The sequence below is a fragment of the Lactuca sativa genome, chromosome 9 (assembly GCF_002870075.4).
Source record: "Lactuca sativa cultivar Salinas chromosome 9, Lsat_Salinas_v11, whole genome shotgun sequence".
Taxonomy (NCBI): Eukaryota; Viridiplantae; Streptophyta; class Magnoliopsida; order Asterales; family Asteraceae; genus Lactuca; species Lactuca sativa.
In genome coordinates, this window is record NC_056631.2 from 136,744,366 (window position 1) to 136,770,744 (window position 26,379).

Sequence of the window (26,379 nt, forward strand, 5' to 3'; positions counted from 1 at the left end):
AATCTCTCCCAAATCTCTCTAAGTATGTGAAATCTCTCCCAAATCTCTCTCTGAATGAGAAATCTCTCCAAGAATGTCAAATCTCTCCCAAATCTCTCCTTGTATGAGAAATCTCTCCAAAAATGTCAAATCTCTCCCAAATCTCTCTAAGTATGTGAAATCTCTCCCAAATCTCTCTCTGAATGAGAAATCTCTCCAAGAATGTCAAATCTCTCCCAAATCTCTCTAAGAATGTGAAATCTCTCCCAAATATCTCTTTGTATGTGAAATCTCCCCAAGTATGTCAAATCTCTCCCAAATCTCTCTGAGTATGTGGAATCTCTCTCAAATCTCTCTCGAAATCTCTCCCAACTCTCTATAATCACTTGGGGCATCCCGACCCTCGAATTTGGCGAGAACAGCTCAAAAACGGAAGTGTACACGAAAAACGGGCATGAGGAACCGAAACCCCTCTTAGGACCCGAAAGTCCTCTTAGGAACCGAAAGTCCCCTTAGGAACCGAACCCTCCTGATGAAGAAGGCTGCTGAACCGAACCGAACCTCACTCTAAGAACCGAACCCTTCTGAGCCGAAGGCTGCTCAACCGAACCCGAACGTTCGGCACCTTTCGGTTCTGACCATTTCCTCTTCTGATGACTAACCGAACCCTCCCTTCTGATGGCTTGCCGAACCTTCCCTTCTGAGGACCGAGGACTGAGCCCTCGCTTCTGACTTCGGACCGAGCTCCCCGCCCCTTCGTTTCCCTCTGTTCGTTTCCGGCTACAATCCTCAGCATGGACCGAGCCTCAGCTTAGGGACCGAACCTCGGCCTAGGACCGAGAGGTCTCGCTGGGAACTCATTTTCTCCCGGTTTTCGCGTAGTTTTGCGTTTAAGGCCCGTTTTTAATTATTTTAACGCGGGATTTTCACCCAAAATCATATTTTAAAATAATAAACCTAAATATTCACAATTTAATCATAATTTCATAAAAATCTTTATTTAAATAATAAAAGCAAGTGGGTAAAGTACAAAGAGGTGGAGTGTTGACTTTTCTTTACCTTATGACACAAGCAACCACTCCCACACCCACTCTATGACCAGCCACACCTCCCCACCTTACCTAGGTCACATCAATGTCCTTTCCACTCAATCATCACTCTTTCCCACGTTTTTGAGAGCTGAATATTCATCCTCTCTCCTCACTTCTCTCATTTGCTCTCATTTCACAAGAAGATCAAACTCTTTTCTCTCTCACTTTCTCTCTCTAGAAATTCGAGATTTCCAGGGCTGATCTTGAGTTTTTCCTCCACATTTGGTAAGCATAATCCATTCTCTTTATGATTATCTCAATTATTTCCACTCAAATCATGGATATCTTACACAAACTCCATTATATTTGTGTTAGAGCTACGAATCTTCAAGGGATTCTTCAAGTGTTCTTGGGTTGAACACTTCTCTTCTTCAACACTTATCTACTGAAATCACTCAAGGTGAGTTCATACCCCTACATTTTCTTGTTTTCTCAAGTTTTTAGGGGGGGAATACAAGTTAAAACACCAAGAACATAACTAAACTTTTCTAACAGCCTTCATCAGAAAAGTTCAACTTCATTCACGGACTGTTTTGGACAACTTAAACATTTTAATTTTCAAAACTGTTTTAGGTGCATGTAGTTCCACTTCTTAGATTTAAAATGACTACTTGCACATCTCCATACGATTTTTCTACAATTTATGGTGATTTTTACAAAACTGCCTATCATTTCAAAAATCAATCCGGACCAGTTTGTGATTATGGACTTTTTCACACAAGTAAGAGGTCATTAAAAATTATAATAAAAATTATGAACAAACTAGACTCATTTTTCAAACTCTCAGAAGTTACAGAACTTGATTTGGACCTTTTATGATTTTTCTACAAATTTACCAATAACAGTTACAGAAAATGTTATTAACAGAAAAACACTATAAATTTCATTTCACCTTGTAACATGTTGAGCAAGGTATACATCATTATGTGATTATGTGTTGTTGCAATATGTGACAATTTTGTATTCTTATATAGACATACATCAAAAAACAAATGGATTTATACCTCCACAAGTATGGTAAATATATAAATGATATTACAAGGCTATATCCATTAAAATATAAACATTGGTAAATTATGACAAGTAAGGCTTATGCTCACTACCCACACAAATAATTAATAAACTATAATAGGTATAGTTTAGGGTTATTTTACATAACAAACACATGATTAAAGGTTTTACACATACAAAAGAGTTATTACCACTATGGATAATTATGATAAACTATAATAAGTATAGTTAAGCCATTATACCCCCACAAACGAACACGCTAGTTATAATCGGTATAGTTATGGCATATATATATATATTACAAACAAAGTGATAAACTATAATAGGTATAGTTTATGTTTCATCTACACTATGAACTTAATTACAAGAAAGAAATTCACCATCACCACCACTTTTGATAAGCTATAATATGCATAGTTCATGTTCACTACCACTATCACTATTTGATGAACTATGATATGTATAGGTTATATTCCCCATCACCACTGTAACACCAAGAATTTAAAAACAATTTTTTGCATTTTATAAAGGGAAAATTCATTTAATATTCATAAAAACATCATTGTTTGTAATTCATTTCATAACATATAAAAACCCCAAGATCACATAATATAAAATCCCGCGTGTGTGCACTGATCAGGCCGGCGCCTTCCCGCGATCCTCACTAGTACCTGAAACAAATAACACCAACACTGTAAGCATAAAGCTTAGTGAGTTCCCCAAAATACCACATCAAACATATTAGCCACTCGAGGCTACAACTCTGTGGGTCCGTGCACCCACACTTTGTGAACCCTCAGGTTCTAACTCTGTAAACAAGCATAGCATAAATCACATAGAAGAATGCAGTGCAACACATAACATAGATAGCATACAAATACTCTATCATATTACCTACTCAAGGTAAAGTATAGTGAGAAGACTCACCTCGCGTGTCTCGATATCTCACAACCCTGGGAATCCCTCGTGCCCGATTCTCCGAGCTCTAATCCTCCTATAACATTATATGTCCCTAGTTAACACTTTATATCTCTAATGTTGACTATCCCTAAGAAGTCAACACAGGTCCACTTTGGTCAACGGTCAACGGTCAACTTTGACCGGACTCGGCGAGTCTAGACGTCCTCACCAATTCTCTAAGATTCCCTTTCTACACGTCGAGTATCTCCCCTGACTCGATGAGTTCCTCCTGGAAGAATCGCGGGGCCACCCCGACTCAACTCGCCGAGTCTGAAGAACAACTCGGCGAGTCCCAGTTCGACTCAGACCACCTGTTAACCCTCTCTAACTCGCCCTGACTTGTAACACCGTGATTTCCAAAAACAAAATTTTTATTTAATTAATCAATTTAGTATTAAAACACTTGTTTAAAATCTTATTCATATTCGAATTACAAAACATAGTTTCATTTTCAAAATAATAAAAGACCAGGATCCTCCAAAACACAACTCTTTCTTCGGTGTGTACAATCGAACCGTTGCCATCCCGCGTTACTGTAAGAACCTGAAACAACATAACATAAACAACGTAAGCACGAAGCTTAGTGAGTTCCCCAATATACCTTACGCACATACGCCTTCCGGCCCGGACCTTTCGGTCCACATAACATTGCCTTCCGGCCCGGATCTTTCGATCCACATATCATTGCCTTCCGGCCCGGATCTTTCGATCCACATAACATTGCCTTCCGGCCCGGATCTTTCGATCCACATAACATCGCCTTCCGGCCCGGACCTTTCGGTCCATAAGATAATTGCTTTCCGGCCCATACACATATATAACACATAATACAAATACTTTAACACATAAAGCACATATATCATATATCAACCTGCCTTTCTGTCACATAATACCTTGCCTTCCGGCCCACATATAAGCATGTATATCCCGCGTAGCAGCTAACCTTCCATTTATAGCATATAAACATAACACATAACATACTTGACCTTCCGGTCACACAATCAAACCCTTCCGGGTGAGGTATAGTGAGAAGACTCACCTCGCGGACACTAGAAGATAGCAACTCCTAAAATCCCTTGCACTTGATCCTCCGAGCTACCAGCTCCCTGTAACATCATATATCCCTTATTTAATACTTCTATCTTCCACATTAACTGACCCTAAGAAAACACACCAGTCAACTCTGGTCAACAGTCCAATGTCAGCTCGACTGGACTCGGCGAGTTCCCTGGCGACTCGGCGAGTCTGGTCGTCCTTCAATCCTCTGAGATTCCCCTTCTACTCGTCGAGTATCCTCTTTAACTCGCCGAGTCACTCCTGGAAGAATCGTGGGGCCACCCCGACTCCACTCGCCGAGTCTGAAGAACAACTCGGCGAGTCCCAGTGAATCTTCAAGCTACTCGCCGAGTCTGATCATCCGACTCGGCGAGTCCACGCCATGCAGTCGATCCAACTGCTTCCTGGGATACGTTTTTCCCGAGATACACACTCATGGGACTTCTGTACCTCTAATCATCCTATTACTAGGGTAGAAACCTTTGTATAACAACATAATTATCCATCAAATCTCCAAATGGGTTTCATAAACCCTAAATTCGTGTACACATCAAAATAACAGGAATGATCCGAAACCTTACCTGAAAACATACTCTCTGTGCCCCCAAACCTCAGAACTCGATCCCCTTGCTCTTCCTTTGGCCAAAATCCTTCCTCTTCTTGCACCACAATTCCTTCAAAGTCAATAATGGCCTTCAAGCTTGCTCTAGATGCCACAGTCGTTTAGGGTTCTCCACAATCGGCCAAAAGACGTGAAATGACGACATAACAACCCTTATATACGACCCAATACTGAACGGCTAGGGTTTCTGCTGAACAGCGTCGACTCGCCGAGTCCATACCTGGACTCGTCGAGTCCAGTCGCGAACCCGCGACCAAATCTGCGACCCTACTCGGCGAGTCTGACTCCAACTCGCCGAGTCTCCCCTTTAAAACACCCCAAAATGCAATTTAACAATACTTGAGATTTTGGGCTGTTACATGACTCACCGATCCAACCCATAACCCGGACAGGACCATTCTAAGGCAATCTTCAAGCTACTCGCCGAGTCTGTTCATCAGACTCGGCGAGTCCATGCCATGCAACCGCTCAAACTGCTTTCTAAGGTCAGATCTGCTCCGGCAATTCATAGGTCTGGCCTTCCTAGACTGGTTCATCACGTAAAGTCCTTATTTCGGTGCTCATAATACACCCCATGACTCATAATTGACATTTTGACCTAAGGCATAAGGATTCTAATCCAAAACCTCCATTGATTCCCGAAAAACTCAGGCATGGGACACTCTGGACTTCCAAGGGTCCCAATATAGGGTTCCAATCGTTTGGGGGACTAAGGAAACACTCGATCTAGCCACAAAAGGGTTCAATATGATGGGTTTTGAGCATTCTAACACTTCCTAAGTGTACATGCAACCCTAATAACCTTGGATCTATGTTTGTCTAATTTGTCATGCAAAGTTGAATTCCAAGGTTATATCCTATCTAGCATACATGGGGAACAATTTTAACATAAAGTATAGATAGAATAACTTACCTTGTTGTTGCTTGTGTTCCTTGAAACCTTGTGAGCCTAGCACCTCAAGTGGTGATGCCTCAAATGCTTCACACAACACCAAATGCTCTTGGAAGAACTTATGAGAGAATACACACTCTTCAAAATCAGCCAAGCCCCCTTATTCCTTAGTGTAACCGATTTGGGAGGAGATCATATTACTTATATAGTGTTGACACATCTAGGGTTAAACCCTAATGTGTCATGACTCTTCATTTCCATGACCCATGGGTTTGTAACTCCCATGGAGCATCCATGGAGCATCCTATGGGTGGAACCCAACTTGATGATCCATGGAGCCTTTTAGCCCACTATACAAGATATGGATGATTTACTTAATCAACCCATATATTTAATTAGTTATCTTTTGATCACTTAATTAATTCTAATTTAATTCTTGATCAAACTAATCAAATAATATTATTAATATATTAGAACTTATAATATATTAATAATCTCCAAACGTTATTTCTCTCATTTAGTTTATCCAATTGCATGGTGCCATGCAACCCAAATGGACCATGCCGGGTCGGGTCAAGTACATACCAGAAATAGTTATGGACTTAGACACCTTATCCAACAGTCTCCCACTTGGATAAGTCTAGTAACTATTACTGCATGTATGACTTCAGGAACCGATCGGCAATCGTAGCTCTTTACAAGGTTTCTCAAAACTTGAGAAGACGATGGTACGCCATTTAAGATAAGTGATCATATAATCCTCTGTTCTAGATACCAGTCGGACAAATACATGGAACAATGTCTTACTTATTGTCCAACATTTGTTTCCCGATTTCCGATTTGTTTGACAAAGAACTTTATTGAACACATCAATCTAGTTCTGACCGGGCCCGGTACATAGGTCAAAACAAAATCATCGAGGGGCCCAGATATCAGCTTCTAATCCAAGAAGGAACAGATAAACTTCGACTCATATGTTTGTTCTACTACTCATTGAATTACAGATAAGAGCACGATTTTATAACATCGAGTTACCAATGCGTTTTTCGTACAATTAATGCATAACCAACTCGTAAGTAACAAATCATATCTCTAGGTTTAAAGACTTATATGATATTACCGTCTCACGATCACTCGAGATAGAATTCCATGAAGTGATTCCAGTGAGCGTGGGTTGAGTCCAATGCTCAGAACTTATGAGCACTCATGATTGTCGTAGCCTTGTCCCAGACCTCTACAACCAAACATGACAGTCTTGATTCATACCTACTTCCGACATATGACCGACTGTGGAGGTTTGAATAATATGTTATACCAAACAAAATTATTCTGGAAGTCAAAACATGCAAAAGAAATATAGTAAACGATCGACAAGAGATAGTAACACTTTACTCATAAATAAAACACTTTTATTCATCATCAAATGTCAATTACACTTTACAAATTTCGAGATTATCTAACTACTAAATCTAATATCATCCTTCAGCCCTATGCTCCGAGCATGCTGGAGATGCTTAACCCGAGTCAGTCCCTTCGTGAGGGGATCTGCCGGATTCTCATCTGATGATACCCTCTTTGCCACGAGGAGTCCTTCTTCGATCCGATGTCTGATGAAATGGTATTTTCTGTCGATGTGTCTGGATCTCCCGTGATCCCTTGGTTCCTTGGCTAAGGCAACAGCACTTTCACTATCACAGAAAATTTCCATCGGCTCTTTAATAGCTGGTACAACTCCAAGGTCTCCAATGAAGTTCCTCAGCCACAACGCCTCCTTTGCCGCTTCGCTAGCTGCAATATACTCTGATTCACAAGTAGAATCTGCCACTGTCTCTTGCTTGGAACTCTTCCAAGAAATTGCTCCTCCATTTAGGGTAAAGACCCAGCCCGACTGAGAGCGGAAGTTATCCCTATCAGTCTGGAAGCTAGCATCACTATACCCTACAACTCTCAAGTCATCACTCCCACCGAGGGTAAGGACCCAGTCCTTAGTCCTTCGCAGGTACTTGAGAATATTCTTTACCGCAATCCAGTGTGCCTTGCCAGGGTTCCCCTGAAACCTGCTAACCATGCTCAAGGCAAAGGCTACATCAGGTCGAGTACACGTCATAGCATACATGATCGAACCTACAGCCGAAGCATAAGGTAATCGACTCATTTCTGCTATCTCAGCCTCAGTGCTAGGGCTTTGTGTCTTACTCAGCTTGGTGCTACTCTGGATGGGCAACTCTCCTTTCTTGGAGTTTTGCATTCTGAATCTCTTCAGAATCTTCTCCAAGTAGGTACTTTGACTAAGTCCAATTAATCTTTTACTCCGATCTCTCAAGATCCTTATCCCTAAAATATAGGCAGCTTCACCAAGGTCCTTCATAGCGAAACACTTTCCAAGCCAGGACTTTACTTCCTGCAAGGTTGGAATGTCGTTTCCTATGAGTAGTATGTCATCCACATACAATACCAAAAAGCTAACTATACTCCCACTAGCCTTGACATATACACAAGATTCATCTTCACTCCTAGAAAAGCCAAATTCCTTGACCTTTTCATCAAAGCAAAGATTCCATCTGCGAGGTGCTTGCTTTAATCCATAAATGGATTTTTCAAGCTTACACACTCTATTAGGGTACTCGTTACTGACAAAACCCTCTGGCTGACTCATGTAAACATCTTCAGCCAACTTTCCATTAAGGAAAGCGGTTTTGACATCCATTTGCCAAATTTCATAGTCATGAAATGCGGCTATAGCTAACAGAACCCGAATAGACTTAATCTTGGCTACCGGAGAAAAGGTCTCATCATAGTCCACTCCAGGAATTTGAGAGAAGCCCTTTGCAACCAGCCTAGCCTTATAAGTGTGTACTTTACCATCCATGTCGGTCTTCTTTTTGAAGACCCATTTGCACCCTACAGTCTTTCGACCTGGTACATTCTCAACCAAGTTCCAAACTTGATTGTCATACATGGATTGTATCTCGCTATCCATAGCCTCTTTCCATTTAGCAGACTCGGGGCCTGCCATGGCTTCCTTGTAGCTGTTAGGGTCATCTTGACTTACTAGTGTCTCATCACTAATAAGTGTCTCACCTTCTGCAGTAATATGGAATCCATAGTAATGCTCAGGTGCACTCCTAACTCTCGTGGAACGCCTCAGAAGTACAGATTCGTCAATTGGCTCAACAGGAGTTTCCTCCTCAAGTTGAGGGCTAGAGTTTGAAGTTCCTTCACCACTTGACTCTTGAATTTCTTCAAGATCAACTTGCCTCCCACTGTCTCCTTGGCTTATAAACTCTCTCTCTCGAAAGACTCCTCTTCTTGCTACAAAGACCACATTGTCACTAGGTCTGTAGAAGAGGTAACCAAAGGAATGTTGTGGGTAGCCGATGAAAATACACCTCTCGCTTCGGGGTTCGAGCTTATCATGAGTTTCGCGTCTCACGAAAGCCTCGCAGCCCCAAATCTTGATGTGGTCTAGTTTAGGTACTTTACCAGTCCACATCTCGTGAGGAGTTTTGGCAACTTTCTTTGTAGGGACTAGATTGAGGATATGGGCGGCAGTCTCTAAGGCATACCCCCAGAATGAGATTGGTAGCGAAGCTCGACTCATCATGGAACGAACCATGTCCAACAAGGTTCGATTACGCCTCTCAGCCACACCATTCAATTGCGGTGTCCTGGGAGGTGTCAATTGTGAGACAATCCCACATTCCTTTAGATAGTCGAGGAACTCTGAACTAAGATACTCACCACCTCGATCGGATCGAAGCATCTTAATGTTCCTGCCCAATTGATTCTCGACTTCCTGTTTAAATTCCTTAAACTTCTCGAAAGTCTCTGTCTTATGCTTGATTAAGTAGACATATCCATATCTACTGTAATCATCGGTAAAAGTCAAATAATAACGATTAGCATCTCTAGTGGCATGTTTGAATGGTCCACACACATCCGTGTGTATAAGGTCCAACAAACCTTCACCCCTTTCACATGAGCCTGTGAAGGGTGACTTTGTCATTTTTCCAAGTAAGCATGATTCGCAACTATCATTTGACTTTAGGTCAAACGACTCCAAGACTCCATCCTTTTGGAGTTGGCCTATGCGTTTCTTGCTTATATGTCCAAGACGACAATGCCATAATGATGCTTTATCCAAGTTATTATTATTAGAATCAATACACAAAACATTATTTCCTAAGTTATCTACAATAGATACAGCTTCATACACACCATCACAAGGTAATGCTTTAAAATAAAGTACATTATTAAAGAAAGCATTAATCGAACCAACTTCATTATCAAACGAAAAGGTGAAACCTTGTTTGTACAATGCATGAAAGGAAATAATATTTCTTGCCATTTCTGGCGAATAACAACATTTCTGGCGATAAAGTATAAACTCCAATCTTGGTGACAGGTGTAACTTTCCTATTCCCCATGATTAAGTTTATTCTTCCTTGCTCCACATTCTCACTTCTTCCTAGTCCCTGCAAGTCACAACAAATATGAATTCCGCAACCTGTATCAAGGACCCAAGATTTCGAATGGGGTGAGTTATTAGAAATGATAGTGTAAATACCTGCATGGTTGGGTTTGACTTTCCCATCCTTTACATCTTGCTGGTACTTTGGGCAGTTCCGCTTCCAATGAGCTTTTTCGTGACAATAGAAGCATTCAGCCTCTTTTGGGTCAGAAGAAGGAGTAATGAAACCTTTCTTGGTTCCACTTGAAGAAGAGCCATCAAGGGTCCGAGCCTTGGTACCCTTTGAAGATCTCTTTCTCTTCCTCCCCCGACTCTTCCCGATTGCCAAGACCGGAGTTGTTTCTGGAGTAGGAGTGATAGCGACTGACTTCCCCTTAAGACCTGTTTCTGCGGTCTTGAGAAGTCCCTGAAGTTTGCTGAGGGTGACCTCTTCCTTGTTCATGTGATATGTCATGCGGAATTGATCATAGCACGATGGTAAGGAGTGCAAAATGATATCTATTGCAAGCTCCTCAGGGAAGTTCACATTGAGCTTCAGCAACCGATCCACATACCTTTGCATTTTCTGCATGTGGCTCGTGACGGACTCTCCGTCCTTCATCATGGTCGTTATCATGGAGCAAATGACTTCGTACCTCTCTTGTCGTGCACTTTGATGGTATCTTTCCATCAAATCTTGGTGCATTTCATAAGGGTAGAAGTCTTCATAAGACTTTTGGAGTTCAGCTGTCATGGTGGCTAACATGATGCAAGCCACCTTGGTTGCATCTCTTTCATGAGTATGAAAGTCAGCGATCTCCTGGGGAGTTGCAGTGGACTCGTCAATTTCCTTAAGCTCCTTGTCAAGGACATATTCTTTGTCCTCGTAGCGGGTAATCATCCTGATGTTTCTGATCCACTTATTGAAGTTGGATCCATCAAAGGTGACTTTCCCACACAGACTCATAAGAGTAAAGGAGCCATTAGGATTCGAGCCAGAAGCATTAGTTGAAGACATCTGAAAAGAAGAACAAGTTTAGTTTAGATTTAAGAGAGTCCTTAATAAAACACCCAAATGTAATATTAAGGCTAGGATCCAATCACAATATAATATAACTTAGAAGAGGTATGCCGTAATCTAAGCTATACCATATTTGAAAGGTAGGTGAATGACGATTCACCAATTTCCACCACGCAAACCGAAATATTAAATATTTAGTTTTTTATTGGTTTTAGAAATTCCTAGATTCTTTGAGATCCAATGAACTTTTCAAAGGCATGTTTCAATCTCGGGAGTGCCCTCCAGGTTTTGTGACTGGGATGCCGAGGATCACAAAACGAGGTGTGAAGTAACCATGCAAATCACTTGGTACCCTTAAAGTTTATCACTCAATCGATGTGCCGGTAAACCACACACGCTCCACCGATACTATAATAAACCTTAAGTCACCCTTTACCTACCTTGTTAAGTGCAAGTTAGTGTGCCGGTTAACCACACACGCTCCACCAACGACTCAGACAAAGTGTAAAGTGTAATTTCATGGATTAGCACCTTATTCACATTTTTCCTAAAGTAACTAAGATTGGGAATTTAATAAACATTTAGTTACTTTATATATTCATCATACTTTGAATGAGAATTTATAAGTCCTTGTCTTACCCGTTCGGCTAACGACCCTCCACCAGTCAAGCAAGCGGTGGGTGAGAATATACACCCATTAAGTCACCATTTTATAGGCAACAACCTTATACCCACCTTATAGACCGGCTTCGTGAATGAGGCGTACTAGCGGTAAGACGACTTGTTCTTATACATATATATATATATATATATAATTATTAAATCATCATAATATAAGTATAAGGGTTGAATTTTAACTTTTTAAAATTCTAGGGGTTGGAACTAAAGTTTTAACTTAACTTTACTTGTTCCAAAACTTGAGGGCAAGTTTTGTAACTTTCAAAACTTTTCATTTCTTGTAACTTATGAGTTTAATAGAGTCATAAAATGAAGACTCTTCATTTTTATAACTCTTGTGTTTTCTTAATGGTTTTAACTCAAGTGTGACTCTTGGTTTTCCATAACTTAAGGATAAGTTATGGACTCCATTAAAACACATTATGATCAAGAATTAAACTACCAAATAGGTTACAAATAATTCCTATGATCATCTAAAACATCATAAGAACAAGAACATGAATATGAACATAATCAAAAATTACATAAAACTTTGTAATTTTGATAACTAGTTGTTGTAAATGAATTAGCAAAACATTACACCACCAAAAACAAGTTTATATTTACTAAAACAGTTTAGGGTAATGTTTCTAATTCATTTTCCAGCAACTGAATCGAAATTCTGCACTCATTCGACCCTACTCGCCGAGTGCATGAACATGACTCGCCGAGTTGGTTGAAGATACTCATGGACTCGACGAGTTCCCCCTATGGACTCGACGAGTCCGATCGCAGACAGCAAATTTTCGATCCTGTTTTCAACTTTTAAGCACAAATAAGAACAAACAAGCCTAGGCTCTGATACCACTGATGGGTTTTGAGCATTCTAACACTTTCTAAGTGTACATGCAACCCTAATAACCTTGGATCTATGTTTGTCTAATTTGTCATTGAATTCCAAGGTTATATCCTATCTAGCATACATGGGGAACAATTTTAACATAAAGTATAGATAGAATAACTTACCTTGTTGTTGCTTGTGTTCCTTGAAACCTTGTGAGCCTAGCACCTCAAGTGGTGATGCCTCAAATGCTTCACACAACACCAAATGCTCTTGGAAGAACTTATGAGAGAATACACACTCTTCAAAATCAGCCAAGCCCCCTTATTCCTTAGTGTAACCAATTTGGGAGGAGATCATATTACTTATATAGTGTTGACACATCTAGGGTTAAACCCTAATGTGTCATGACTCTTCATTTCCATGACCCATGGGTTTGTAACTCCCATGGAGCATCCATGGAGCATCCTATGGGTGGAACCCAACTTGATGATCCATGGAGCCTTTTAGCCCACTATACAAGATATGGATGATTTACTTAATCAACCCATATATTTAATTAGTTATCTTTTGATCACTTAATTAATTCTAATTTAATTCTTGATCAAACTAATCAAATAATATTATTAATATATTAGAACTTATAATATATTAATAATCTCCAAACGTTATTTCTCTCATTTAGTTTATCCAATTGCATGGTGCCATGCAACCCAAATGGACCATGCCGGGTCGGGTCAAGTACATACCAGAAATAGTTATGGACTTAGACACCTTATCCAACACAATAAACCCTAAATCCATATACACATCAACATAGAAGGGAACAACTCGAAAATATTACCTGAATAACATTGCTCTGTGTCCCCAACCCTCAGAATATGGCTTCTCCTGTTGTTCCCTTAACCAAGCCTCCTCCTCCTTGCAAAATAACACTTCCAAGATCAATAATGGTCTTCTACCTTGCTCCAGATGCTCACAATCGAATTAGGGTTTCACTCAAAGGACTAGGGTGAACAATGATGGCCATAAGGCCCCTTATATATGTCCCAAACCTGGGAAGTTAGGGTTTCGCTAAACAGCGCGGACTTGCCGAGTCCATACCCGGACTCGCCGAGTCCAGTCGCGAACCCGCGACCAGATCCGCGATCCTACTCGACGAGTCTGAGCTCCAACTCGCCGAGTCCCCTCTTAAAACACCCAAAATCATAAATATACCAATAGCTGGAATTCTGGGCTGTTACAACTCTCCCCCACTAGGACTAGACTTCGCCCTCGAAGTGTCACTCTGAAAATAGCTCCGGATGCTGCTCCCGCATCTCACGCTCCGGCTCCCAGGTCATTTCCGATCCCTTCCGGTGCTGCCACTGAACTAACACTAAATGTATCTCCTTATTCCTCAGAACCTTGATCTTCCGATCTCTGATGGCCACTGGTCTCTCGGCATAATTCAGGCTCGCATCCACCTGAATGTCGTCTAATGGAACTACTGCCGACTCATCGGCTATACACTTTCTCAATTGCGACACATGAAAAGTGTCGTGGATCTGTCTCAATTCCGTTGGCAACTCAAAACGGTAGGCCACCCGTCCTACCCTCACAATCACATGAAAAGGCCCAATATACCGGGGCCCCAACTTGCCCCTCTTCCTGAATCGAATCACTCCTTTCCAAGGAGAGACCTTCAGGAGTACGAAGTCGCCGACCTGAAACTCAAGCTCGGACCAGCGTCTGTCTGCATAACTTTTCTGTCGGCTCTGGGCGGTCAATAACCTCTGTCTAACCTGCTGAATCTGCTCTGTCGTCTGAAGCACGATCTCTGTACTGCCCATCACTCTCTGTCCCACCTCTCCCCAACAAATGGGGGTCCGACAACTCCTACCATACAACAGCTCAAAGGGTGGCATACCGATGCTCGAATGATGGCTGTTGTTGTAGGAAAACTCCGCCAAGGGCAAATACGCATCCCAGCTACCCCCAAAATCCAACACACACGCCCGAAGCATGTCTTCGAGCGTCTGAATCGTCCGCTCACTCTGACCGTCTGTCTGGGAATGATATGCGGTACTAAAATGCAATCTAGTACCCAACTCCTCATGAAATTTCTTCCAGAATCTGGAAGTGAAACGCACATCACGATCTGAAACAATCGAGATCGGCACCCCATGCCGAGATACTACTTCTCTCACATACACCTCCGCCAATTTCTCTGCTGAAGAACTCTCACTAATGGCAAGGAAGTGAGCGCTCTTCGTCAATCTGTCTACAATCACCCAAATTGCATCAACCCCTCTGGCAGTCCTTGGCAATTTGGTGATGAAATCCATAGTGATCTGTTCCCACTTCCACTCGGGAACCTCCAATGGCTGCAACTTGCCATGCGGTCTCTGGTGCTCGGCCTTAACCCTACGGCAGGTCAAGCACCTCTCGACAAACCACGCGACGTCCCTCTTCATGCAGGGCCACCAATATTCTCTCCTCAAATCCAAATACATCTTTGTAGCCCCGGGATGGATCGAGAATTTCGATCGATGTGCCTCCTCCATCAAAGTAGTACGCGTACCGCCCACAAACGGTACCCAAATCTGACCCTGGAAGGTCATCAACCCTCGAACATCCGTAACGAACTCTGAAACCAAACCAACGACCCGTTCTCTCTTCTGCATCTCTGGTTGCATAGCCTCCGATTGTGCCCCACGAATGGCATCCAGTACTGGAGCTATCACGGTCAACCTCAAACATACATTTCGTAGTGGAGTGCTCTCCCCCTTATGGCTCAACACATCTGCTACCACATTAGCTTTGCCCGGGTGGTACAGGATCTCGCAATCATAATCTTTGACCACATCCAACCACCTCCTCTGACGCATGTTTAGGTTGGGCTGGTCCATCAAGTACTTCAAACTCTTATGGTCCGTGTATATCGTGCAACGAACCCCATACAAGTAATGACGCCAAATCTTGAGGGCGAACACTACCGCCCCCAGCTCTAGATCATGTGTGGGATATCTCGCCTCGTGAGGCTTCAGCTGCCTTGATGCATATGCTATTACATGCCCTCTTTGCATCAGAACTGCACCCAACCCCGAAATAGATGCATCACAATAAACTACAAAATCCTCCATCCCTTCCGGGAGAGCTAACACCGGGGCTTCGCACAATCTCTGGCGAAGTGTCTCAAAAGAGGTCTGCTGCTCGGGTCCCCATGAGAATGCAACCCCCTTTCGGGTCAATCTAGTGAGTGGCACTGCAATTCTGGAGAAGTCCTTAATAAATCTCCGATAATACCCTGCCAACCCAAGGAAACTCTTGATCTCAGAGGGTGACTTCAGCACCTCCCAACTCATCACCGCCTCCACCTTGGCCGGATCGACCAATATCCCTTCCTGATTAACAAGATGTCCTAGGAATTGGACCTCCCGCAACCAGAAGTCACACTTGGAGAACTTTGCATAAAGCTTCTCTGATCTCAAAACCCCAAGGACCTCCCTCAAATGCTCCTCATGCTGCTCTCTAGATCTCGAATACACCAAAATATCATCGATAAATACAATCACTGACCGATCCAACATCGGTCTACATACCCTGTTCATGAGATCCATGAATACAGTCGGGGCGTTGGTGAGCCAAAAAGGCATCACCACAAACTCATAATGCCCATATCGCGTTCTGAATGCTGTCTTCTGTACGTCCTCATCCCGCACTTTCACTTGGTGATATCCCGACCTCAAGTCGATCTTGGAAAACCAAGATGCTCCCTGCAACTGATCAAATAAATCGTCGATCCTTGGTAATGGGTAACGGTTCTTGACCGTCAACTTGTTCAACTCTCGGTAATCAATGCACATCCGGTGTGAACCATCTTTCTTCTTGACGAACAGAATAGGTGCTCCCCACGGCGAGCTGCTCGGCCGAATGAATCCCTTCCCCAGCAACTCCTGAAGCTGCGAGGATAACTCTTGCATCTCTGGAGGTGCAAGACGATAAGGCACCTTAGCGATAGGCGCGGCCCCCGGAATCAAAGCAATACCAAACTCCACTTGCTTCACAGGAGGTACTCCCGGCAGCTCCTCGGGAAAGACATCTGGAAACTCACGCACCACCGATACCTCCCCAACTGAACTCGGTCTCTCGGAAGTCGCTCGCGTATCCATCACATACGCCACAAAACCCTTACAGCCCTGCTGTAGACACTGCCTCGCTCTAGCGGCCGAACAAAAGGCTGATCCCGAACGCGTACCCTCGCCGTACACCGAAAGAACTCCCCTACTAGGGTCTCGTATAGTCACCAGCTGACGCTCGCAGTCGATGACTGCGCCGAATCGGCTCAACCAGTCCATGCCCACAATGACACAGACATCACTCATCGCGATAGGAATCAGGTCAATCGGAAACTCAACCCCGAAAATCTCTAACACACATCCCCGGAAGACCCCCGTGGCACAAATCACTCTATCATCAGCTATGGAAACTCTCAGAGGCCGACTCAATGCCTCACGACTAACACTGATATGCTGACTAAAGGCCAAAGATACAAAAGACCGACTCGCACCCGAGTCAAATAACACTAAAGCAGGCATGGAATTCACAAGGAAGGTACCTACGCATAACCTAATATAAGCATAATATTTCAACATCAATATAAATACATGAAAGGAAACGTACCAGCCACCACATCGGGCGCAGCGCGGACTTCCTCCGCAGTCAGCTGGAAGGCTCTCCCTCGAGCTCTCGGTGCCTCGGTCTTCATAGGCCGACTCTCTGTAGCTCTGATGGCGGCAGGAGCAGATCCCTGAGGTGCTCCGCGCAGCTGCAGACACTCAGTCTTCCGGTGTCCAGTCTGGTTGCAGTGAAAGCACACTGCAAACCCCTTGGGGCAGTCCTTGGCCATGTGCCCCTCCTTGCCACATTTGTAGCAAGACCCCGCTCGGCAAACTCCGTCATGCCCCTTGTCGCACTTTCCGCAAGTGCGGCCCTTCTGGCTCCCTGGTCTGGGATCAGCAGGCTTGGCCCGCTTGGCGGCCGGCTGCGACTGTGCCGGTCGCCGATCCCTCCCTTGAGACTCCGCCTCCTCCCTTGCCTGAGTCTCAAGATCGATATCCCTCTTCCGGGCATTTGCCTGAAGCTCGGCAAATGTCCGGTACGAGGAGTTCGCAGCGAACTCCCGAATATCCCGCCTCAAGATGCTCAAGTAGCGGCTCATACGTGCCTGCTCAGTGGGCACGTGCTCAGGGCAGAACATCGCCCTCTCGTGGAACATCCTCGTGATTGTTGTAACAGACTCAGTACCCTGCTTGAGGGTCAGAAACTCCTATGCTAAACGCTCCCTCTCCACCTGGGGAACGTACTCATCTCGAAACATGGTGGTGAACCTCTCCCAGGTCACCGCAGAAAGCTCAGCAGGTGTATAATGCGCCGTTGCAAACTTCCACCAGTCCTTCGCTCCCAAGCGAAGCTGGTTCAGCGCGAACCGGACCTTCAAATGCTCAGGAGACGAGCAAGTGAAGAAGCACCCCTCAATATCAGATATCCACCTCATCGCTGCCACCGGATCCTAGGTCCCATCGAACTCTGGTGGTTTTGTGTGGCTGAATTCCCAAAATAGTAAAGCATCCCCACCCTGCGGCCTTGCAGCAGTCACCGCTGTGGTAGCCGCTGCAGCAGTAGCCTCAGTAAGAGCGGCATAACGCTCGTCGAACGTCTCAATCAGCGTGGTCTTTAATGACCCAAACATCTCCGGAATCTCTGCCCTGATGGCTGCAGCTACCTCCTCCTGGATGATCCAGCGGATATCCTCCTCACTGGTACCACTGCTCTCGGACGTGAAACGTGTCCTCACCATGATCTACTGCTGAAATACGACATACAATAAATTTAGAATCCCCACGAACACACTCACACTCGTCAACTCTTTCCTCCTTGATTCTTGGCATTCCAAAGATTCTTACTTGGGCTGCACCCCGCTCCGATGCTTCCAGTAGTACGGGCCCAATACTACTGTCCGCACCGCACCATAATACACTCCAAGTCCTCCTCTTCGGATTCCAGGTCTCAAGTACTCTATCATGTGTAGACCACTCTCTAATAGATCTCTCATAAGTCCCTCGCTGCTACCTACTCACTCTTAAGCATCTCATAGCAGCTCACCTCTCCCTAGGCTAAGGCATCACAAATCAGGCCAACCTAGTTCTAATAGCAATGCCTAGCCTACTCTAGCATGCAGATACATCATATCAATATTAACATCACATAATGTAAGGGTATTTTGGGAAATCACCGTTCGGGCGCGGGCTGATCGTACACACATCTCTTGCTCTGCGTCTTTTCAAAAATCTTTTAATCTTTTGAAAATTACATCTCAAATCCTCAGTTTGAGTTCAAATACGCCTGGAGGTGTACTCGAATCCCTCAAACCAAGGCTCTGATACCAAATTGTAAGACCAAGAATTTAAAAACAATTTTTCGCATTCTATAAAGGCAAAATTCATTTAATATTCATAAAAACATCATTGTTTGTAATTCATTTCATAACATATAAAAACCCCAAGATCACATAATATAAAATCCCGCGTGTGTGCACTGATCAGGCCGGCGCCTTCCCGCGATCCTCACTAGTACCTGAAACAAATAACACCAACATTGTAAGCATAAAGCTTAGTGAGTTCCCCAAAATACCACATCAAACATATTAGCCACTCGAGGCTACAACTCTGTGGGTCCGTGCACCCACACTCTGTGAACCCTCAGGTTCTAACTCTGTAAACAAGCATAGCATAAATCACATAGAAGAATGCAGTGCAACACATAACATACATAGCATACAAATACTCTATCATATAACTCTGGTTACCTACTTAAGGTAAAGTATAGTGAGAAGACTCACCTCGCGTGTCTCGATATCTCACAACCCTGGGAATCCCTCGTGCCCGATTCTCCGAGCTCTAATCCTCCTATAACATTATATGTCCCTAGTTAACACTTTATATGTCTAATGTTGACTATCCCTAAGAAGTCAACACAGGTCCACTTTGGTCAACGATCAACGGTCAACGGTCAACTTTGACCGGACTCGGCGAGCGCTAGGGCGACTCGGCGAGTCTAGACGTCCTCACCAATTCTCTAAGATTCCCTTTCTATACGTCAAGTATCTCCCCTAACTCGACGAGTTCCTCCTAGAAGAATCGCGGGGCCACCCCGACTCAACTCGCCGAGTCTGAAGAACAACTTGGCGAGTCCCAGTTCGACTCAGACCACCTGTTAACCCTATCTAACTCGCCCTGACTCACTGATCCAACCCATAACCCGGACAGGACCATTCTAAGGCAATCTTCAAGCTACTCGCCGAGTCTGTTCATCAGACTCGGCGAGTCCATGCCATGCAACTGCTCAAACTGCTTTCTAAGGTCATATCTGCTCCGACAATTCATAGGTCTGGCCTTCCTAGACTGGTTCATCACGTAAAGTCCTTATTTCGGTGCTCATAATACACCCCATGACTCATAATTGACGTTTTGACCTAAGGCATAAGGATTCCAATCCAAAACCTCCATTGATTCCCGAAAAACTCAGGCATGGGACACTCTGGACTTCCAAGGGTCCCAATATAGGGTTCCAATCGTTTGGGGGACTAAGGAAACACTCGATCTAGCCACAAAAGGGTTCAATAAACCCTAAATCCATATACACATCAACATAGAAGGGAATAACTCGAAAATATTACCTGAATAACGTTGCTCTGTGTCCCCAACCCTCAGAATATGGCTTCTCCTGTTGTTCCCTTAACCAAGCCCCCTCCTCCTTGCAAAATAACACTTCCAAGATCAATAATGGTCTTCTACCTTGCTCCAGATGCTCACAATCGAATTAGGGTTTCACTCAAAGGACTAGGTTGAACAATGACGGCCATAAGGCCCCTTATATATGTCCCAAACCTGGGAAGTTAGGGTTTCGCTAAACAGCGCGGACTCGCCGAGTCCATACCAGACTCGCCGAGTCCAGTCGCGAACCAGCGACCAGATCCGCGATCCTACTCGGCGAGTCTGAGCTCCAACTCGCCGAGTCCCCTCTTAAAACACCCAAAATCATAAATATAACAATACCTGGAATTCCGGGCTGTTACAACCACCACTTTTGGTAAACTATAATATGCATAGTTCATGTTCACTAGTCACTAGCACTATCCGATGAACTATGATATGTATAGTTTATGTTCACAGTCACTACTACTATTTCATACACTACACTAGGGTTTGGTTCCGGTTTTTGGATTTAAGTCCACATTAAATTTTCGCATTTTAGACTTCAACTATAATCGTTGAGCATATATGCTTGAGTCATACAAGAATTTAGTCTGGATTGGCTTAGAATTGGTGGTGCCCGCCTCATCTCCTATTCCTCGTTGGGTTGTGGACCTAGGCAGACCCACTATATTCAACGTTTTATCTAACTTAAATCTTCTATAACTTATATACGCTGGACGATTATAGGGGAAATGTACGGGTCAATCTAGGGTTCATTAATACATCATATAGGAATATGTTGTTTACACTTAACTAAGAAAATATTGGATTTTCTGGAAATCAACTCTATCGATTTTATAAGGAAAACGGTTTCTACTCCAAACAAAACTCTTATGAACTCACCAACTTAATTGTTGTGACTCTTTCAAAACTACTTGTATTCTCAGGAAATCAGTGAAACAGGAAAACTTCAGCGCTTTGAGGATGGGACGTTAAACCGTCAACAATTTATTTTTGTCATCATAATGTAATTGATTTTGAAACATGTAAACATATACTTTGGTGTAACTTTTTCAATTATATTTATGATGGTTGTATTTACTTTGAGCACTATTATACACGTTGTTGTGATACTGTACATGAAGTCCTCCACCCCCTGACGTTTCCGCCATCCTTGGTTTGGGGGTGTGACAGATTGGTATCAGAGCATTGTTTATAGTGAACTCAGTATATCGAACCACATAAGATATACAAACTATAAATACATTGGGACTGAAAGTCTCTGATTTAAAGTTTTCAAAGCAACTATACTTTTAGAAACAAATAATTTCTCGGTAAAAGTAGGAGCATGTGCACACACACTAGGATCAGTATCATGGTGGGATGGGACAAAAGTGGTGATTGTTGAACAATACGAGTAGGCTTGGGGATGTATAGTCAGGTCTGGGAATGACATAGCTTGATCAACTATGTCTCACCCAAAAGTGATTAGCATATGCCCAGGAATGGTCGTAGGTGTTGCACCAAGTCTAAAACTTACCAACACTATCACAATGAAATACCATAGGGGTATTTGGTGTTATTATGATTACTTATTTGAGAACTAAATAGATTTTTATCAATAGCTCAATAATTGCCTAGTGGATACATTAAAATTATATGTATCCAGGACGTCATAGACTTAGAATCTGTGGATCTTTGCTTTACTTCCTATTCTCGTTGGATTGGGGATTTAGAGTTAGGATTGCTTATTCGAAGGTCTATCCTGTCCCAAATACATATGACTAGTATGCACTAAACAATATATTGAAGTACCTGATAAAGATCATCTTATAATTATCTAATTAGTATGTCTACTTAGTTATTTCTTATATCCCCATTTCTCGCGAAGATATCATGGCTGAATTCCATCCCCACGACGACCCGTACTACCCTAACCACGGCAATATTGAATGGCTCGGAGAGGAGCCAGAGAATGATTACCGAATCCCTTTGGATGGTCACTAAGCTGAAGGCTTTGCTGATGGTTCTGACTCCGACCTTGAAGTGGAGAACCTACCCTGATGGCTCTTGTTCCGAATCCTATCCCTCGTCTGTTTTTTTTTCAAGGCCCAACGCCTCCTTGGGTAGAGTGCTTGGAACCCTGGAGCGAAGAACACGACCAACCTAGGCTGTTAAATGGAGACATTCGAATCCTTCAGAATCCGGAGACTACACTATTCAAGGGAACCGTAGCATTGCCCAAGATTTTCCTTACGTTATTGAGGTGTAGACCTATTTTCCTCGAACCCTATATTACAAACAATTTACATATGGTAACTCCACGAAATTCTTAATATATACCAAGTGATTTTAGGAGGGGATCAGGCACGAAACAAATCACAAGTTGCATTTGAGTCACTACCACTAAAATTCATTCATAGGGGCTTTGTTATGAATTACATACAAAATACTTTTAAGTCAGAACATAATACAGACAAGTCTGGCTTGATAACATCTGACTTGTCACTACTATTAAAAACTTATTGTTGTTCGTCTCTACCAACTTATGACAGGACTATGCCGCCAAAGAAAAAGTCCAGACCCTCCGGAAGCACAGCATCGCCCCCTCCGCAGTTTGATCCCATAATGTTTCAAGTTGCCGTAACAGCAGCCGCGGCGGCAGCAATGTCGCAAATGGTACAAATGGTTCCGGCGGCTTCGGATCCGGGAATACTAACTCGAATCAGGGGGACAACACAAGGCGTACTAAGGAGTGTTCTTACAAAGACTTCACGAATGGCAAACCCGGTCCTTTCGACGGAAGCGGGGGCGTCATCGCACTGATGCAATGGTTCGAAAGGACCGAAGCAGTCTTCGAAATTTGTGCTTGTCCCGAAGCAAGCAAGGTCAAGTATGCGGCATTCACCTTCACAAGAAAAGCTCTTACTTGGTGGAACGACAGAGTTAAGTCGCTTACTCCTGCAGTGGCTAACTCTATAAGCTGGGAGGATCTAAAAGCTTTAATGCTGAAAGAATATTGCTCAAGAGGCGAAGTGCAAAAACTGGAAGAGGAACTCTGGAACCTCAAAATGTCGGGGACGGATCTCGAAGCTTATACCGCCCGATTCAATGACCAAGCACTCCTCTGCCCTGCAATGGTCACCCCAGAGGAGAAAAAGGTAGAACGATACCTTTGGGGGCTATCATCCCAGATTCATGATAGTGTATTGGCCTCCAGACCAACTACCTTCGACAGCGCCAAGGAGTTGGCACAACAACTCATCGACCATCGTGCCAGCCATGACACTACGATAACCACGCCAATTTTTGCTGTTCATGCTGCCACAATCCTCACCACGCCAACTCCCATGAAACAATACGTTGGAACCCTTCCGAAATGTAACAAGTGTAGCTTCCATCACACTGGGGCTTGTAGAGAATTGCATTGCATGAACTGCAATAGGAAAGGGCACACTACCCGTTTCTGTAGGGCACCGGCACGACCCATCAACTAGTTCCCCGACTTTGGAGTAAGCCCAGCCTATTACAAGTGTGGAGAAACAGGACACTTTAAAAGGAACTGCCCAAGTGCAAGAGATGCCAGTGGTGGTGGAAGGGTGCTTGCGATCACCGAAGGAGAGACCACCCCGGAACTGCCTGCAAACATCAGTATGTGTTTCTAACATCGAAGACTAAATTCCAAATTTCTTTATTTGATTAAGTCTAGCATCGATTAAAGCATGCATAGTAGTAATGCCAAGGATTAAACTGAGAGCATAAACAATAAGAAATTCCAAGGCCGTCATGAGACCATTCTATGAATTTACTTCGACTCCGTAATGGGACTGCATCATAGGGATGTAGGTCAAACCTTCGAGAACATACTTCTACTCTATAGGTGAACGGTTGAAATACATCTAGGTTCAATGATAGCCCTGACTAGGAACTCTAATTCATTAAGAAGGATTACTAAGAATGTTATTTGTTATGATTTCCTCACTTATACATTCCCCAGTTATATATAACGAATACCTGGTAGATAATAGAATGTGAGAATTCTGACTTAGTTTCTTTTCCTCGTTGGGATGTGAAACTGAAGTAGAATCACACATTTTACTATCCGCCCAGTATTGGTTATATCATAATGTGTATAAGCTAAGTTTTCATGTATAATAACTCATCTCTTAGTCAGAATTAAAATAATGTAGAGCTGACCTTAGTCATTCACAAACTCCTTGCCTGATTTCAAATTTCGGGACGAAATTCCCTCTAACGGGGGGATGATGTGACAACCGTCAATTTTCGGTGAAGTCAAAGTCAACTAAAGTCAACAAGTCAAACCGGTCAACTCAATTTACCGTGAGTATTAGAGTTTACGTTATGTAATTTCTAAACAACTCTCTATTCTAATGAGAAATCATAAATTGAAAAGTGCGTACATCTAGATCTCCTTAACCTAAAACTGTGGTACATGGCGAGCCAAACCGATAAAACAATGTTGCATACTCATCGAAAGTATGCAAGATACTTAAACAAGGCTTAACGGGGCTTACGGACCCTGCATTGCGAAGCCGAACACTCAAAAAGGTCACCAATGAAACCTCTCTCAATCGTGTTCACTCCATCTCTTCTTATCAGAAATCTCTCCCAAATCTCTCTAAGTATGTGAAATCTCTCCCAAATCTCTCTTTGTTTGAGAAATCTCTCCAAGAATGTCAAATCTCTCCCAAATCTCTCTAAGTATGTGAAATCTCTCCCAAATCTCTCTTTGTATGAGAAATCTCTCCAAGAATGTCAAATCTCTCCCAAATCTCTCTAAGTATGTGAAATCTCTCCCAAATCTCTCTCTGAATGAGAAATCTCTCCAAGAATGTCAAATCTCTCCCAAATCTCTCCTTGTATGAGAAATCTCTCCAAAAATGTCAAATCTCTCCCAAATCTCTCTAAGTATGTGAAATCTCTCCCAAATCTCTCTCTGAATGAGAAATCTCTCCAAGAATGTCAAATCTCTCCCAAATCTCTCTAAGAATGTGAAATCTCTCCCAAATATCTCTTTGTATGTGAAATCTCCCCAAGTATGTCAAATCTCTCCCAAATCTCTCTGAGTATGTGGAATCTGTCTCAAATCTCTCTCGAAATCTCTCCCAACTCTCTATAATCACTTGGGGCATCCCAACCCTCGAATTTGGCGAGAACAGCCCAAAAACGGAAGTCTACACGAAAAACGGGCATGAGGAACCGAAACCCCTCTTAGGACCCGAAAGTCCTCTTAGGAACCGAAAGTCCCCTTAGGAACCGAACCCTCCTGATGAAGAAGGCTGCTGAACCGAACCGAACCTCACTCTAAGAACCGAACCCTTCTGAGCCGAAGGCTGCTCAACCGAACCCGAACGTTCGGCACCTTTCGGTTCTGACCATTTCCTCTTCTGATGACTAACCGAACCCTCCCTTCTGATGGCTTGCCGAACCTTCCCTTCTGAGGACCGAGGACCGAGCCCTCGCTTCTGACTTCGGACCGAGCTTCCCGCCCCTTCGTTTCCCTCTGTTCGTTTCCGGCTACAATCCTCAGCATGGACCAAGCCTCGGCCTAGGGACCGAACCTCGGCCTAGGACCGAGAGGTCTCGCTGGGAACTCATTTTCTCCTGGTTTTCACGTAGTTTTGCGTTTAAGACCCGTTTTTAATTATTTTAACGTGGGATTTTCACCCAAAATCATATTTTAACATAATAAACCCTAAATATTCACAATTTAATCATATTTTCATAAAAATCTTTATTTAAATAATAAAAGCAAGTGGGTAAAGTACAAAGAGGTGGAGTGTTGACTTTGCTTTACCTTATGACACAAGCAACCACTCACACACCCACTCTATGACCAGCCACACCTCCCCACCTTACCTAGGTCACATCAATGTCCTTTCCACTCAATCATCACTCTTTCCCACGTTTTTGAGAGCTGAATATTCATCCTCTCTCCTCACTTCTCTCATTTGCTCTCATTTCACAAGAAGATCAAACTCTTTTCTCTCTCACTTTCTCTCTCTAGAAATTCGAGATTTCCAGGGCTGATCTTGAGTT